Source organism: Panulirus ornatus, chromosome 3 (assembly GCF_036320965.1).
Source record: "Panulirus ornatus isolate Po-2019 chromosome 3, ASM3632096v1, whole genome shotgun sequence".
In the NCBI taxonomy this organism is placed as follows: Eukaryota; Metazoa; Arthropoda; class Malacostraca; order Decapoda; family Palinuridae; genus Panulirus; species Panulirus ornatus.
Genome location: NC_092226.1, coordinates 12,114,223 through 12,129,698, shown reverse-complemented (window position 1 = coordinate 12,129,698; position 15,476 = coordinate 12,114,223). Strand labels below are relative to the sequence as shown.

Below are 15,476 nucleotides of genomic sequence, written 5' to 3'. Positions count from 1 at the left end.
CGCCCTGACCACCCCATACCTCGCATTGTTACACCGCCTGTAGCTTCCTCCCCCCAAGGCTTCTGGGAGGGGTGAGGGGTTGTCCTAACTACTCATACCCTTCATTGTTACAGCGCCTGTACGTAGCTGCCTCCCCCCAGGCTGGCTGGGAGGGTGGGAGGAGCCGGTGTAGGGCGGTGGTGGTGGTGGGCCTCAGCCATTCCCGTGATTGCTCCCTCCTCCGCCGCCCCACACAACACACACACACATACACACACACCAGCAGACACAGTGGCGCGTGCTCCTCCTACCAAGTCGCTTATTTGATATATCATGATAATGCGACTCTCTCTCTCTCTCTCTCTCTCTCTCTCTCTCTCTCTCTCTCTCTCTCTCTCTCTCTCTCTCTCTCTCCCATCCACAGCCAACAAACATTTCGTATGTACACAATACACAAACACGGTGTTTGAAAACAGTTGACGTCTGAAAGAAAACGGGGGTGGAAGAGGCTGCCACTGGGCTCATACCTTGCCAGACGTGTTGACGTATACACGACTAATGAAGGTAACTAAGACTCTTCGATCATATGTGCAATTGATCCATGACCTCTCTATCCCTGACCTCCCTGTCCATGACCTCTCTATCCCTGACCTCCCTGTCCATGACCTCTCTATCCGTGACCTCCTTGTCCATGACTTCTCTATCCCTGACCTCCCTGTCCCTGACCTCACTGTCCCTCACCTTAACCTCCTCGACCCGAGGCGTCGTCCTGAGCTGTGTAGACAGACGAGAGAGTGGAGGTGAGATCATGAGATGTGGCCTGGCATATGTACGGCTGGGAGGAGGTGTTGGTGTCTCCCCTGAGCAGAGGCAGTGAATAACCTGCCGTAAGTTCCCCTCACTACACAGGGAGATGACCTAACCAAACGGTCGTTTGTGTCTGACTTTAGGCGAAAGAAGAGAATCCAAACGTGTCGCATCATATCGTCTGACGGTGAATGTTGTCCGTAGATAAGATTGTTAGGAACGCAGAACGTGGGATGACTCGTGTCGCATCAGATCACGCACGGATTAGCGCGAGGGATGAGGAAGCCAACCGAAGTGACGCAGTAGGCGAATGAGGAGAAACCGAAGCGATTTCAGGACGAAGAATCACGGGCAAAGGCAGAGGCCTGTCAGCTGCAGGGGGGTGGGTCTACCATGACATCATGTCTTTGGTGGTTTAGGGGGCGCCAGCAGCCGCTACAGGAGGGAAGGGCTGGTGCTAGACCCACAGTGAGGTGTAGAGTGAGGCGGGGTGACGTGTGGTCACGTCCTCGGCTGGTGAGGGAGGAACCCTAGCCCAGCCATCCTAGGGGCATCATGAACTGTCTCACTGGACGTGTGTGAACGACCCACTCTGATCCGAGATGTATTGAATCACTTTCATCATTGTGAACCTCTCGTTCACATCATGCCTCACGTGTCCAGCTCTCCCATGTGTTAGGTACACAGGGCTGCTGGAGGTGTGTCTGGGGAGCCACGCCAGAGGCTAGGGAGGGTAGAGTAGGGGTCTGGGGAGGTAAAAGTTTTCCTAACAGCTTTGCCGCGTCGGAGGAAAAGACACGATGGGGGGTGAGGTGTTGTACCCAGGTTGTGGTGGGTACGACTCTTGGAAGGCTCGTCCGGAGTTTGGCAAGTCGTCACGATCAATATGTTGGGTCAGGGAGGGAGGAATATTGCACCACGGCGAAGGGGGGTAGGGAACTGTGTACATCATGATGGTCCCATCCATCACACGTCTCGTCTGTGCTGTCGTATGAGAACTGATTAGACGGAAAAATCTTTGCCAACATTAGAAATCGGAAAGAAAAAGATTGAAAGTTTGTTTAGAAGGAATGAGGTTTATAACTTTTCTATTTTGGTCAGTGAAATCTTTCGTAATGCAAAATTTTGTGAGTAATCTCGATAGGATTTTCCCAAACTACTGCTGCCAAAGAATGGGTAAAAAAAGAAAGTAAAAAATGCGAACTTTTCAGATAATTTGTGAACTTTGCTTCTTTCATACTACCTTCTTCCCCTCAGCATGTTGTTGACGTCCCCGAGTCCTGACTGGTGATGACGTCCCCCAGTCCAGACTGGTGATGACGTCCCCCAGTCCAGACTGGTGATGACGTCCCCCAGTCCAGACTGGTGATGACGTCCCCCAGTCCAGACTGGTGATGACGTCCCCCAGTCCAGACTGGTGATGACGTCCCCCAGTCCAGACTGGTGATGACGTCCCCCAGTCCAGACTGGTGATGACGTCCCCCAGTCCAGACTGGTGATGACGTCCCCCAGTCCAGACTGGTGATGACGTCCCCCAGTCCAGACTGGTGATGACGTCCCCCAGTCCAGACTGGTGATGACGTCCCCCAGTCCAGACTGGTGATGGGTTCGGTATTAGGGATGACAGACGTTGACCTTTGACCTCATTAGGTATTCGGCAGGTCACACGAAACTGCTGTTCCTGGTGTTAAAATGAGAGTTTTTGATGGCCGGCTGGGAGGGTGGCGTCCCGGACATCACTTGGCTGATGAAGTCGCGAAGCTTGACGTGTGGACCAGGAGCCTCCCAGGTCACGTGGACCAGATTTGCACGTCACATGGACCAAGAGGATCAAGACATCTTGAACCAGATGTCACCCAGGTCACACTGAGCAGAGATCGTCTCTTACATGGACCAGACATCACCCAGGTCACATGGACCGAGCATCACCCAGGTCACATGGACCGAGCATCACCCAGGTCACATGGACGGAGCATCATCCAGGTCACATGGACCGAGCATCACCCAGGTCACATGAACCGAGCATCACCCAGGTCACATAGAGCAGAGATCGTCTCTTACATGGACCAGACATCACCCAGGTCACATGGATCGAGCATCACCCAGGTCACATGGATCGAGCATCACCCAGGTCACATGGACCGAGCATCACCCATGTCCCATGGACCGAGCATCACCCAGGTCCCATGAACCGAGCATCACCCAGGTCACATGGACCGAGCATCATCCAGGTCACATGGACCGAGCAACATCCAGGTCACATGAACCGAGCATCATCCAGGTCACATGAACCGAGCATCACCCAGGTCACATGGACCGAGCATCATCCAGGTCACATGGACGGAGCATCATCCAGGTCACATGGACGGAGCACCACCCAAGTCACATGGACCGAGCATCACCCAGGTCACATGGACCAAGCATCACCCAGGTCACATGGACCGAGCATCCACCCAGGTCACATGAACCGGGCGTCGACCCTCTCAGAGCAGAGGTAGACCTCAGGAAATATAATAATACCTTTACTGTCTGTTCAAGATGACCCTAAACCTTCGTCTGGACGACCCTTGCTCCTAACAAGCACCCTTCCCCGTCGCTGATAACGCAATCAGCCGGCGCGTGCGCGACGCTGATCATAAGTTCTGCAGAGAGCTCCATGAGGTGAGGGAAGCCATCACGGCAACCAGGGATGTGGGCCAACCCAGCGTATGACTTAACCCGGACTTACTTCCCCATGAACACCACGACCACACGAGCTGGGATTACCCCCTCCTTCCCGGACCTCGGCTGGACCGAGCCTCAAGCCATACCCGGTCAAGCCACCTCCACGCCCTCACCTCCTACAGGAGGGAAGCACCACGAGTGAGTTACAATGACCTTCCACTACTGGACTTGCTATGCTGTGTGGATCTCCATCCTCTCTGTTCCCGTCTGGACATGTGGCCTCTGCCGCCCATATCTGCTCTGAACACCAGTGTATCTGAGGGAGGGAACGTAGCTGAGGAGTATGGCCGACATGCACTCCGTTGCGAGAATTCCGTTTGAGATCGCGTGAGCCAGGATCATGGATCGACGATGTTTTCGCGAGAAGTCCCGCCAGGCCAGGTGCCCTGCGGAGGTAGAAGAACCTCAGCTCCTCCGGCGGGACGACAGAGTGGCGAGTGGCTTGGTGTAGCACCATTTACCTGGAGGAGTGGCAGACGGCGTTCAAGCTAGTATATTAAGCCCATCAACGCTCTCCTGCATGTATAGGTCCTTGAGACCTCTCTGCCACATGTGACACAAACTAATAAAAATGGATCGAGAAGAGTGTGTGTGTGGTGGTGGGCTGCCTGCACCCACCCACCCACCCGTCTTTGAGACTCGGGGTCGCGCCACCAGCCAGCCACCCGCTACCGCTCGCCTGGGATCCGGGACGCCCCACCTGCCACACATTACCACCCTACTGGGACTTAAGAGTCCACATCTGCCACCTACTACCTCCTCCCCTTCTGGCATCACCTGAGGATTCGCCTCTTCCCTCTCTTAGCTAAATTAGGTTAGGTTAGGTTAGGCTAACTAAGTTTGAGTACAAGCCTAGCCTTCCCTTGCCTAGCCTAGGAAATGCTGGGTAGAGCTGGGCGAATTTATGAATGAAAATCGACTGAGTCTAACGTATGATAATACGTTCCTGTAGCTTAATGGAGTCTTAGTGTTCACCTCAATACGAAGTTCATAGAAGAGTTACGAAAATCCTAACCTTCCTCGTATGAAAACTAATTCATCCCAAAATTGAATGTAGATCAATAATGACTTGTATAAACAGTTGAGAAGTATGGTCACAAATATACCTGGGCTTGGGGAGAGATGGCGAGTTGGTTGAGAGCCTGAGGGAGGGTCGCGGGTAGGGAAGGGAGGGAGTGATCAGCCTACAAGGCCATCGACGTTATTATGAAGCCTCGTCCGACGTCAGCTGCTTAAATTAAGGACTTCCTTACGTGGGTGTGTACATTACTGGTGCTGCTGCTGACGTTGTCAGCTTGATGAAGCGTGGGTGAGTATATGACTGGTGCTGCTGCTGCTGACGTTGTCAGCTTGATGAAGCGTGGGTGAGTATATGACTGGTGCTGCTGCTGCTGACGTTGTCAGCTTGATGAAGCGTGGGTGTGTACATTACTGGTGCTGGTGCTGCTGACGTTGTCAGCTTGATGAAGCGTGGGTGTGTACATTACTGGTGCTGGTGCTGCTGACGTTGTCAGCTTGATGAAGCGTGGGTGTGTACATGACTGGTGCTGCTGCTGCTGACGTTGTCAGCTTGATGAAGCGTGGGTGTGTACATTACTGCTGCTGCTGCTGACGTTGTCAGCTTGATGAAGCGTGGGTGTGTACATTACTGATGCTCCTACTGACGTCGTCAGCTAGATGAAGCAGATGGGAATCATTTCCCGAGATGAAGCAACACACACACACTGTGAGGCGTGACGCACGTCACACGCTGCTGCTCCTTTCATGATGTGACGCGTCACACAGACTTCCCTCTCCCCCTGTATGTGACGCGTCTCACAGACTCTCCCTCCCCTGTATGTTCCGTCACACACAGCATGGATCACACAGTCATGCAGCGTGTGTGTAGAAAAATCATGAACTCGATCATGCAATCGTCTTTCTTATTTTTTTTTTTTTTTAAGTAGAAAAACCTACTGGAGCGAAGATCAGTCAGTGTCGGTATAGTTACGTTGTCGTTCACAAGTGACAGCGAATCTCATAACACCGGCCACCTTAGCCTGACACGGGGCCCCTCATGACACCGGCCACCTTAGCCTGACACGGGGGCCTCTCATGACACCGGCCACTTTAGCCTGACACGGGCCCCTCATGACACCGGCCTCCTTAGCCTGACACGGGCCCCTCATGACACCGGCCACCTTAGCCTGACACGGGGGCCTCTCATGACACCGGCCACCTTAGCCTGACACGGGGGCCTCTCATGACACCGGCCACCTTAGCCTGACACGGGGGCCTCTCATGACACCGGCCACTTTAGCCTGACACGGGCCCCTCATGACACCGGCCACCTTAGCCTGACACGGGCCCTCATGACACCGGCCACCTTAGCCTGACACGGGCCTCTCATAACACCGGCCACCTTAGCCTGACACGGGCCCTCATGACACTGGCCACCTTAGCCTGACACGGGGCCCCTCATGACACCGGCCACCTTAGCCTGACACGGGGCCCCTCATGACACCGGCCACCTTAGCCTGACACGGGCCCTCATGACACCGGCCACCTTAGCCTGACACGGGGCCCTCGTTCGTATCCCACTACCATCAGTAACATGACTTGCTGTGGTTTCCTGGAGCACTCTGGTCGAACGTGGGGATGACATGTTACCCTCCTGATTTCCCTGTTTCCCATTCTTTCCCTTCCCTCCCTCAGTTCCCCCCACCCTCCAACAGTAGTTCCCTGCCGGTGCCATCACCTCCCACTCCCCTCTCCCTTCAGCCAGACACGAAGAAAAAAAGATATCCATCAACGTGTCTTCACCCACCAGGAGCGGCAGTCATGCCCTCCCACAGACACGAGCCGACATATTTACATCTAAAACATTACGAAAACAGACGGTGATGAGCATCAGTCATTTGTCGTTACAAAAAAATACTAAATTGTTAAATTGTTGAAAAAAGAGAATCCTTCAGTTGAATATTTAGTCTAACATTAACAATAGTCCCACCAAGCTCCCGTGAGTATGAAAGTCTAGCATACATTCAGCGTAGATAATATTATTACCGGGATGTTTTTGCTCGTTTTCTTCATGATGGTTGTTGATTAACATAAAGAAAACGTGCAAGACTTCAGAACTCGTTATTTTTATCAGACGAATATATTTTTTTCTTGTATTTTCGTACATGACTTTCATGATAATGATGTGTTCGTCTTAAGGTGACCTATTACATAAGAGCGATGTAAATATATATATATTTTTTTTTCATACTAGATCGCCGTTTCCCGTGTTAGCGAGGCAGCGCTAGGAATAGACAAAGAAAAAGAAGCATCCGTTCACATCCATTCTTTAGCTCTCATGTGTAATGCCCCGAAATCACGCCTCCCTATCCACAATCTGGATACACAGACCTTTTTTCCATGGTTTACCGCGGACGCGTCATATGCCCTGGTAAAGTCCTGAGAGCACGTCGACCCTAATATATCACATCGTTCATATTCATTCTATTTCGTGCACGCTTCTCACCCTCCTATGCGTATGTTCAGGCCCCGATCGCTCAAAATCTTTTTTCACTCCACCCTTTCATCTCCCATTTGGTCTCCCCGCTCTTGTCCCCTCCGCTTCTGACACATATATTTTCTTTGTCATCTTTTATCTCACTCATTCCCTCCGTACGTCCAAACCATTTCAGCACACCCTCTTCTGCTCTTTCCACCACACATCTCTCTTCCCCTTTCATAACATACTCGATCAAACCACCTCACACCGCATGTTGTCCTCAGACATTTAATTTCCAACACATCCACCCTCTTCGTGGATGCCTCGCTACCTTATTGTTAGCATGACTTTATTTTCAAACGTAATCCTTTTCGCCCTTCGCAGATAACATTGTTCTTTCCTCACATTCTTCAGAGCTTCCAGAACCCCCCACCCTGTGACTCGCTTCCGCTTCCATGGTTCCATTCGCTGCTATGTTCACTCTCAGGCATCACAAACACTTCACTTCCTCCAAATTTTCTCCAGTCAAACTCGAACCCCCTGACTAACCTGTCCCTCATCCTTACTAAACCAAATGATTTTCATTTTACTAACATTTACTCTCACCTTACTTCATTTACACACACTTCCACACTCATTCACCAGCTTCTGCAGTTTCTCACTCGAATCTGTCATCAGTGCTGTATCATAAACAAACAACTGACTCCCTTCCCAGGCCCACTCATCCTCCACAGACTGCAAACGCGCTCCATTTTCCAAGCCTTTCCGCATTTACCTCCCTCACCCCACGACCCATGAAAAATTAAACAACCATGGTGACATCACACACCCCCTTCTGCAGACCAACCTTCACTGGGTCTGTGTATTTATGTAACTCTTCTCTCTTCCTACTCGTACACAAGCTTTACACTTTTGATAAAAACTTATCATGGCTTCTAGCAGCTTACCTCCCACTCCATAGATTATTAAGACTTTCCACAAGGCAACTCTGTGAACCCTATCACATACTTCGTCCAGATCCATAACTGACACATACAAACCCATTCGTTAAAGCAAACACCTGATCCACACATCCTCTTTCACTCATGAAACCATAATTTTCTTCCTCACTCTGATATTCTGTACATGCTTTCACCCTCTCAATCTATACCCTCCCATACAACCTAACAGGTGCAGTCAGCAAACTCATACCTAAGTAGTTTGAACACTCACCTTTATCCCCCCTTGCCTTTATACAATGGCACTATACATTCATTCCGCCAATCCTCAAGTACCTCACCATCATCTATGCATACATTAATAATCCATTACAACCAATAAACCACAGTCACCCTCTTTCTTTCTGAATTCAACTGCAATACCATCCACTCTAGCCGCCTTGCCACATTTCACCTTCCGTAAGGCTTTCACCACCTCTTCTTTATTCACCAAACCACTCTCCATGACTCACTTCGCATACCACCTCGACCTAAACACCCTACATTTGCCACTCTGTCGTCAAACACACTCGGTAGTCTTTCAAAGTACTCACTCCTCCTCCTCGCTTCATCATTACCTGTTATCATTTCCCTTTTGCCCCCTTCACCCACGTTTCTATTTGTTCTCTTGCTTTTCGCACGTTATTAACCTTCTTTCAAAACATCTTATTCTCCTGAAAGTTTACCGATACTCCCTCACCTCAACTCTCATTTGCCCTTTTTCAACCCTCCCTCTAGACACCTTCCTCTAGACCTCCTGCACTTTCTCTTGTACATCCTCAGTTTGCACTCCTCCCTGTAAGTGCCGTTCAAACGGTTCTCTTTCTGTTTCACAAGTAACTTATATCGACGAACAACGCACAGTTGCGGATATTTATGAAAATAATAGCAAACTTCTCCAAAAAGTGCGGTCTTTATGTATGCCCTGGATCACAAGGTATATATACGAAGCGGCTGGGATAAACCGTGGTAAGGTTAGTTTGGCCTGGCTAGAGGATGGATGTGAGCTGATGCGGCCTTCTTTCGTCTGCTCCTGGCGCTACCTCGCTAGCGTGGGAAAAGATCAATTTTTTTTTCATTTTCCAAAAGAAGGAACAGAGAAGGGGATAGGTGAGGATATTCCCTCAGAGGCCCAGTCCTCGGTTCTTAACGCTACCTTGCTAACGCGGGAAATGGCGAAGTTTGAAAGAATATATATATATGTGAGGCGTCTGGGGTAAACCATGGAAAGCTGTGTAGGTATGTATATTTGCGTGTGTGGACGTATGTATATACATGTGTATGGGGGTGGGTTGGGCCATTTCTTTCGTCTGTTTCCTTGCGCTACCTCGCAAACGCGGGAGACAGCGACAAAGCAAAAAAAAAAATTATATATATATATATATATATATATATATATATATATATATATATATATATATATATATATATATATATATATATATAATGTTAGGTGATGACATTATTCAAGCGGCCGCTGTGATCTTCACATTAACCAGGTGACCTGACCTGACCTCTCCCTGGGAAAAGCCGCCTGTCTTCCACGGAGTGCCAAACCTCACCAATAAGAGACACCAGTCCACCGGCGCAGAGTGAGGTCAGAGCCTGCAACTGTCGTCCCTAACAGGCCACCTTCGCCTATAATGACGGAAACCCCCGCCTTCTCCTGGGTGCAGACGTGTCCTTCCTCTGGCTGAGTCAGCTCCTCCTCCCCGCCTTCGTGACCTCACGTCGCTGGTTCTTATACACCCGGGGATCACGGAAGACAGGAGAGTCCGGCGTTTGACTGGCCACAGACTAGGATACCACTCTTGGTACCTGAAGTCTTGGCTGTGTGACTCCAGGGGACTCGAGTCGCCCTTAAGAGAACCTCCTCCGTCGGCGGGTGTCCTCTGCTTGACCCCTGACGGTTCCTCTGCCTGGCTGGCTTCCCTGCGGTGCTTCGAGTCTTAACATCGTAAACCTCCGGGAGGAGGCATGGCTTTCCTGCCGTCACGAGAAGCGGCTTTTGACAACGGGACCAACGGCCTCGCCCGCGGTGCTCCTGCAACACGAGCACAGACGGCAGCCACTACCACTCACTCTCCACGGCCGCGGCTACCGCCACACCCACCTCCTGTACGAAGCTCCACGTAGACCCGACATCCTCTTTCCTTTCTTGATGGGATGCTGCTGCTGCACCTCGTGCGTCTTCACAGCACCGCGGGACTCCCGCCAATCCTTTGTCCCACATCTTAACCTGCCTCGCGTGACTCCTCCCCAACGCAGTCTTACACCTTCGATAGCACTGTGGTGTGGCACCACCACCTTACCTCACCTCCCGTACCTTATTACTTAGCTACCTCTTGTAGTTGTTACTCGCGTCCACATTTCTCTCTTGCCATCACTAAACATTTTTTTTTTTTCCAAAAGAAGGAACAGAGAAGGGGGCCAGGTGAGGATATTCCCTCAAAGGCCCAGTCCTCTGTTCTTAACGCTACCTCGCTAACGCGGGAAATGGCGAATAGTTTGAAAAAAAAAAAAAAAAAAATATATATATATATATATATATATATATATATATATATATATATATATATATATATATATATATATATATGCGCGCGTGTGTGTGTGTGTGTGTGTGTGTGTGTGTGTATTTCATAATGTGGACCATACAGTTTCTTCATAAAGTATCTATAGCATTTTCGTCGACCTAAAATGACGTTTTCTCATTATTTATCGACTGGTCGATTGTCTTCAGGTTTTTTTTTTTTTTGGCATTTTAAACATTTCTCACTTTGAATGTAAATTCAGCTCCTGAAACTACAATCTCCAATATTTTTTTCACTGACAGTGAGCCATATTTCGACACCAAGTACCAGAAAGGTCAGGTCGCTCATAAAAAGTGTCAATTACCCGAACTAGAGCTTCAGATGTTAAGGTCGAGAGATTGCTCATTGTTGGAATGAGAATATTTCGTGGATTTTTCTGGGAGTGAATATTCACTTGATGTGGGAAATACTGAATCATATTGCAACAAAAAATAATTCGAAGGACCCATCGCCCTGTTGTTGTAGGTCAAGAAAACGTCAGTTCGAACAGGGAAAAAAAAAGTATTTGGCATTAAATGCTCATGACGGGAAAGTTCTTGTTTTCATTATTTTTCTTGTCTTTCATACTTGATCGCCGTTCCCCGCGGTAGCGAGGTAGCGCCAGGAGCAGACTAAGAAGGGCCACATCCGCTCTCAAGCTCTTCTTAATATTAAAAAATATGTACCAGAGGCTGATGCTTACTAGACGAATTATCGGTCCATTGTTCTTCATAACTACTACTGCTTTTTAACTCTCGGTAAGATATCTCTCTGTCTTCATACTTTTTCGCCGTTTCCCGCGTTAGCGAGGTAGGGACAGGAACAGACTGAAAGAATGGCCCGATCGGCTCAACATCCACCCTGTTGCCGTCACGGGTAACATAAATGTATATATTATTTATAATCACCCAAGGAAAAATTTCTATAAAGGATTGCAGGTGTTACCCAGGAAATTTCTGAAGGCTCCTACAGCCCAATGCTGCGCTACTTCCAGTAGCAGGGGAACACTGACGCCTCTTGAGTGATAAGTTTTTCAGACGAAACTGATAATCCCTATGCTACAGCCTCGCCAAAGATGACTGACTCTTCACTTCCGCTACAAACCTCCAGTAGTCATGTGTATATGTGAGGATTATGATAATTTTTTTTCATAATTTATTTCCTGAAACAATTTCATGACGAACTTCTCATATTTTTTAAATGTTGAGACACATCAAAGCTTTTAGCACACACAAGAGATGTTCATATTTTCATATGATTTTTTTTTCTTTCTATTGCTCTTGAGTATGTCAAAATATCACTTTTACGGCGAACAATTTATTTCAGTAAAAGGAATTAGATGGAAAGGTGATGAATGATGTATAAGAATTTAACGAATTCAAATGGGAAGTTTCAACGCGGAAAAAAGGGAAAAAAAAAACGAATAACGTTCATAAACACCGGCTTTACTGAATATGGCGTATTTAATTCCAGTGGGAAGGTTTAACGCGAAAAAAGAGAAAACAACCCGGAATAGCGTTCACAAAGACTGCCTTTACAAATGCTTTTTAAAACGCATTCCCTGGCGGATGTGTTCGAGCGTTACTGCAATTTGTAAACAACATAATAGTTACAGATTCCTACCCCCGGGACGGACATTGTTTTATTTACAGGACGAGAGTGATCTCATGAAGTAGTCATCATCACCTGCCGTTGTTCTCTTTGATTTTCCTCTAATATTCTCCATCCTACTGAGGTGAAATACCTGCTATAGTTACTTGCCGTCGAATTACATGTTATCGAAGAAAAAAAAACGGTCCACAATTTTGCCTGAGGTGAGGAATCTAAGGAAATTTAGATTATTAACTTTAAGGTGGATTTATATAGACTTGCATATATGTTTATAGGAAGTTTACAACACGTGGACAGTCACAACCCTCAGTGCAAACAACCAACAGCACAGCCTCGGACTCTGTGCTGTCAAGGAGTTGTTATCGAAAAGTCAGAAATATGATAAAACTTTGTTCGGCGTTACCAGTACACCGTGAGCTGACTGGAGAACACAAGTCGTGTAGATCGTTTCAATACGACAATATTGTAATGTCCATCAACCACACACCAAACCACTTCCATTGGTTTCAACTTGATCTTGGAATTAGACATACCATTGTTCGTCGCGATGAAAGACGTAGTGTCAAAACAAACTCCTAAAATTGTTTAAAACTCGGAAAAGAAACTGGACAATCACTACAATCATCTGAATTACCTAAGTAAACCTTAATTCACCAGCGGGTGAAGACGATACACATTCCATCTCTGTTACAAAATGCTGAAGCACAGGGTGTATAAGCGTCACACGTCACCACAACGCTGCTGGCGAGCCGTGACTGGCGCCGCGGAGGGTGGGCTGACACGGAACGGGGCGCGTCTACCCCTTACGAACTCTGCGACCACACTGAACTCTGGCCGGGTAACGGTTCTGTGTGTTGGGCCGCCACTCACTCCGCTCGCTACCTTACTCCCTGACTCGCCCACCGTCTCACGAAGACTGTCCGCCTCCTCTCTCCCTCCCTGCCTGCCTGCCTGCCTGCCCTCGTTCTCCATTGCTTCCGCCTCAGTCACGGCTTTGGCGTCGCTCCTGCCCGGGAAGACAGGGCGCGGAAGGAAGCAGCGGCAGCAGCAGCAGCAGAAGCAAGAGTTCTCTGAACCCTACTAACGAAGGGGGAGGAAGGCACGTACGGCCCAAGGTGCCATGGACCGTAAATTTGCTGGCAGGACGATAATGGTCGACGATCGAGGCCGAAACAATGATGCTTGTCGTTAGAGAGAGAGAGAGAGAGAGAGAGAGAGAGAGAGAGAGAGAGAGAGAGAGAGAGAGAGAGAGAGTCACTATCGTCACTGAGACGTATGACTGTCATGTCATCTGGCAGGGATATATATGGCTCCCTGACCAAACAAACGGTGTGTCATATGTTAACCTTTATCTCCAATTTATCGCCACATTAACACGAAAGAGCAGATCATTTACGTGTCCTCTCGTCACGCAACACGGATATCGCCAGATTACCTCGAAATACAGAGTAGGCTTCAGTCAGGCTTGGGGGAAGGGGGGTGTTCACAGTCTTCCCTCACACGGGGGTCATCACACAGCGTCGCCCGATTCGTCTGGACCTCATACCCCGGCTTGCACAGCGAGTAGAGGCGATAGTAACGCTAGATCCTCTCCACAAACGTGAGCGCTGCACAGCAGGAGTTATAAAGTTTGATATTAATGTTGTACGAAGAAGCATGATGGATGAGGAAAAGGGATTGTAACTTTACTCAAATATTTTTTTACCAGACTCTTAACAGAACCGAGATAATGGTGGTGGAAATGCACTAAAGATATGAAGTACTGGTGTGTGTGTGTGTGTGTGTGTGTGTGTATTAAGAAAGTTCTGGATCAAGCAGACTTCAGTAACCCTGAATACAGGCAAGAGTGTTAGATTAATGAGAGACTTGACGCTGCTTCTTTGTCACCAGGAGCTGGAATATTCGGCTGAGTGACTGGTAATGTTGCACACCACAGATCACATTCAACATCAGCACACACACACACACACACACACACACACACACACACACACATATATATATATATATATATATATATATATATATATATATATATATATATATATATATATATATATATATTCCTATGAGTCCACAGGGAGAATGAAACACGAAAAGTTCCAAAGTGCACTTTCGTGTAATAATCACATCAGGGGAGACACAAGAGAGAAATATAACAGTCAATTGGTATACAGTTGATATATATATATATATATATATATATATATATATATATATATATATATATATATATATATATATTGTCTTGATCGCCAGTGGTGCAGTAACAAAAGACTCACACACATATATACCATTATTTCTCGTATTCGTCTCGCAAGAAGTGTGTCGTACTGAATGATTAAGTTTATTTTGACATTTTCGCCAAGTCTGTGGAAAACAATGGCTGGAAGATAGGTTGAGAACCAAGGCATTAGATGCTCAAGTCTCTTACCTGAGAAATCGCAGGTGCAAAATGTGGTTAGGTCGATAGTCTTTTTTTTTTTTTCCAGAATTGATCCTAAGTTATTTGTCTTTCTCGTGAGGGTTGCCATTACGGGGCTTAACCGATGATTCTCCTGCGGAATAACATTTCTTTCCCAGTAATGTTGTGGCGGGGCTGTTACCACGGTGACGTCAGCTTCAGTTGTTTATCTTGGAAATAAAAAAAACGAAAGATTTTTTTTTTCCTAGACGCAAAGAGGGAAGCCGGTTTAATGAGATTTTTTTTTTTATAACATTTTGAGCACAATGGTACGACGACCCTCGAGCACGACGGTACGGCCCATTAACAAGACGTTACGACCCTTTAACACGACGTTACGACGCTGTAGCATTACGTTACGACCCTTTAATACGACTTTACGACTATAGCATTACGTTACGACCCTATAGCATGACGTTACGACCCTTTAACACGACTCTACGACTCTATAGCATTACGTTACGACCCTATAACATGACGTTACGACCCTTTAACACGACTCTACGACTCTATAGCATTACGTTACGGCCTTATAACATGACGTTACGACACTTTAACACGACCCTACGACTCTATAGCATTACGTTATGACCCTATAACATGACGTTACGACACTTTAACACGACTTTACGACTTTATAGCATTACGTTACGACCCTATAACATGACGTTACGACACTTTAACACGACTTTACGACTTTATAGCATTACGTTACGACCCTATAGCACGGCGTTACGACTCTTTAACAGGACGGTACGACACTGTAACACAACGTTACAGCTCTAAAGTATAACATACCCGAAAGTCGTACCGTCGTACTGAGAGGGTTAAAGACAATAGTGTTATTTTCTCCCAAACGTGGA

At 47.7% G+C, this 15,476-nt stretch overlaps 1 protein-coding gene across 1 annotated transcript in view; it reads right to left on the bottom strand.

Moving 5' to 3' along the window:
* Positions 1-13,040, bottom strand: part of LOC139760462 (uncharacterized) — a 68,451-nt gene extending 55,411 nt beyond the window's left edge. Inside the window, exon 1 of the mRNA XM_071683728.1 lies at positions 12,784-13,040. The gene's annotated coding sequence lies outside the window, so the exon portion shown is untranslated. The remainder of the gene's footprint in view (positions 1-12,783) is intronic.
* Between the last annotated feature and the right edge of the window lie 2,436 nt (positions 13,041-15,476).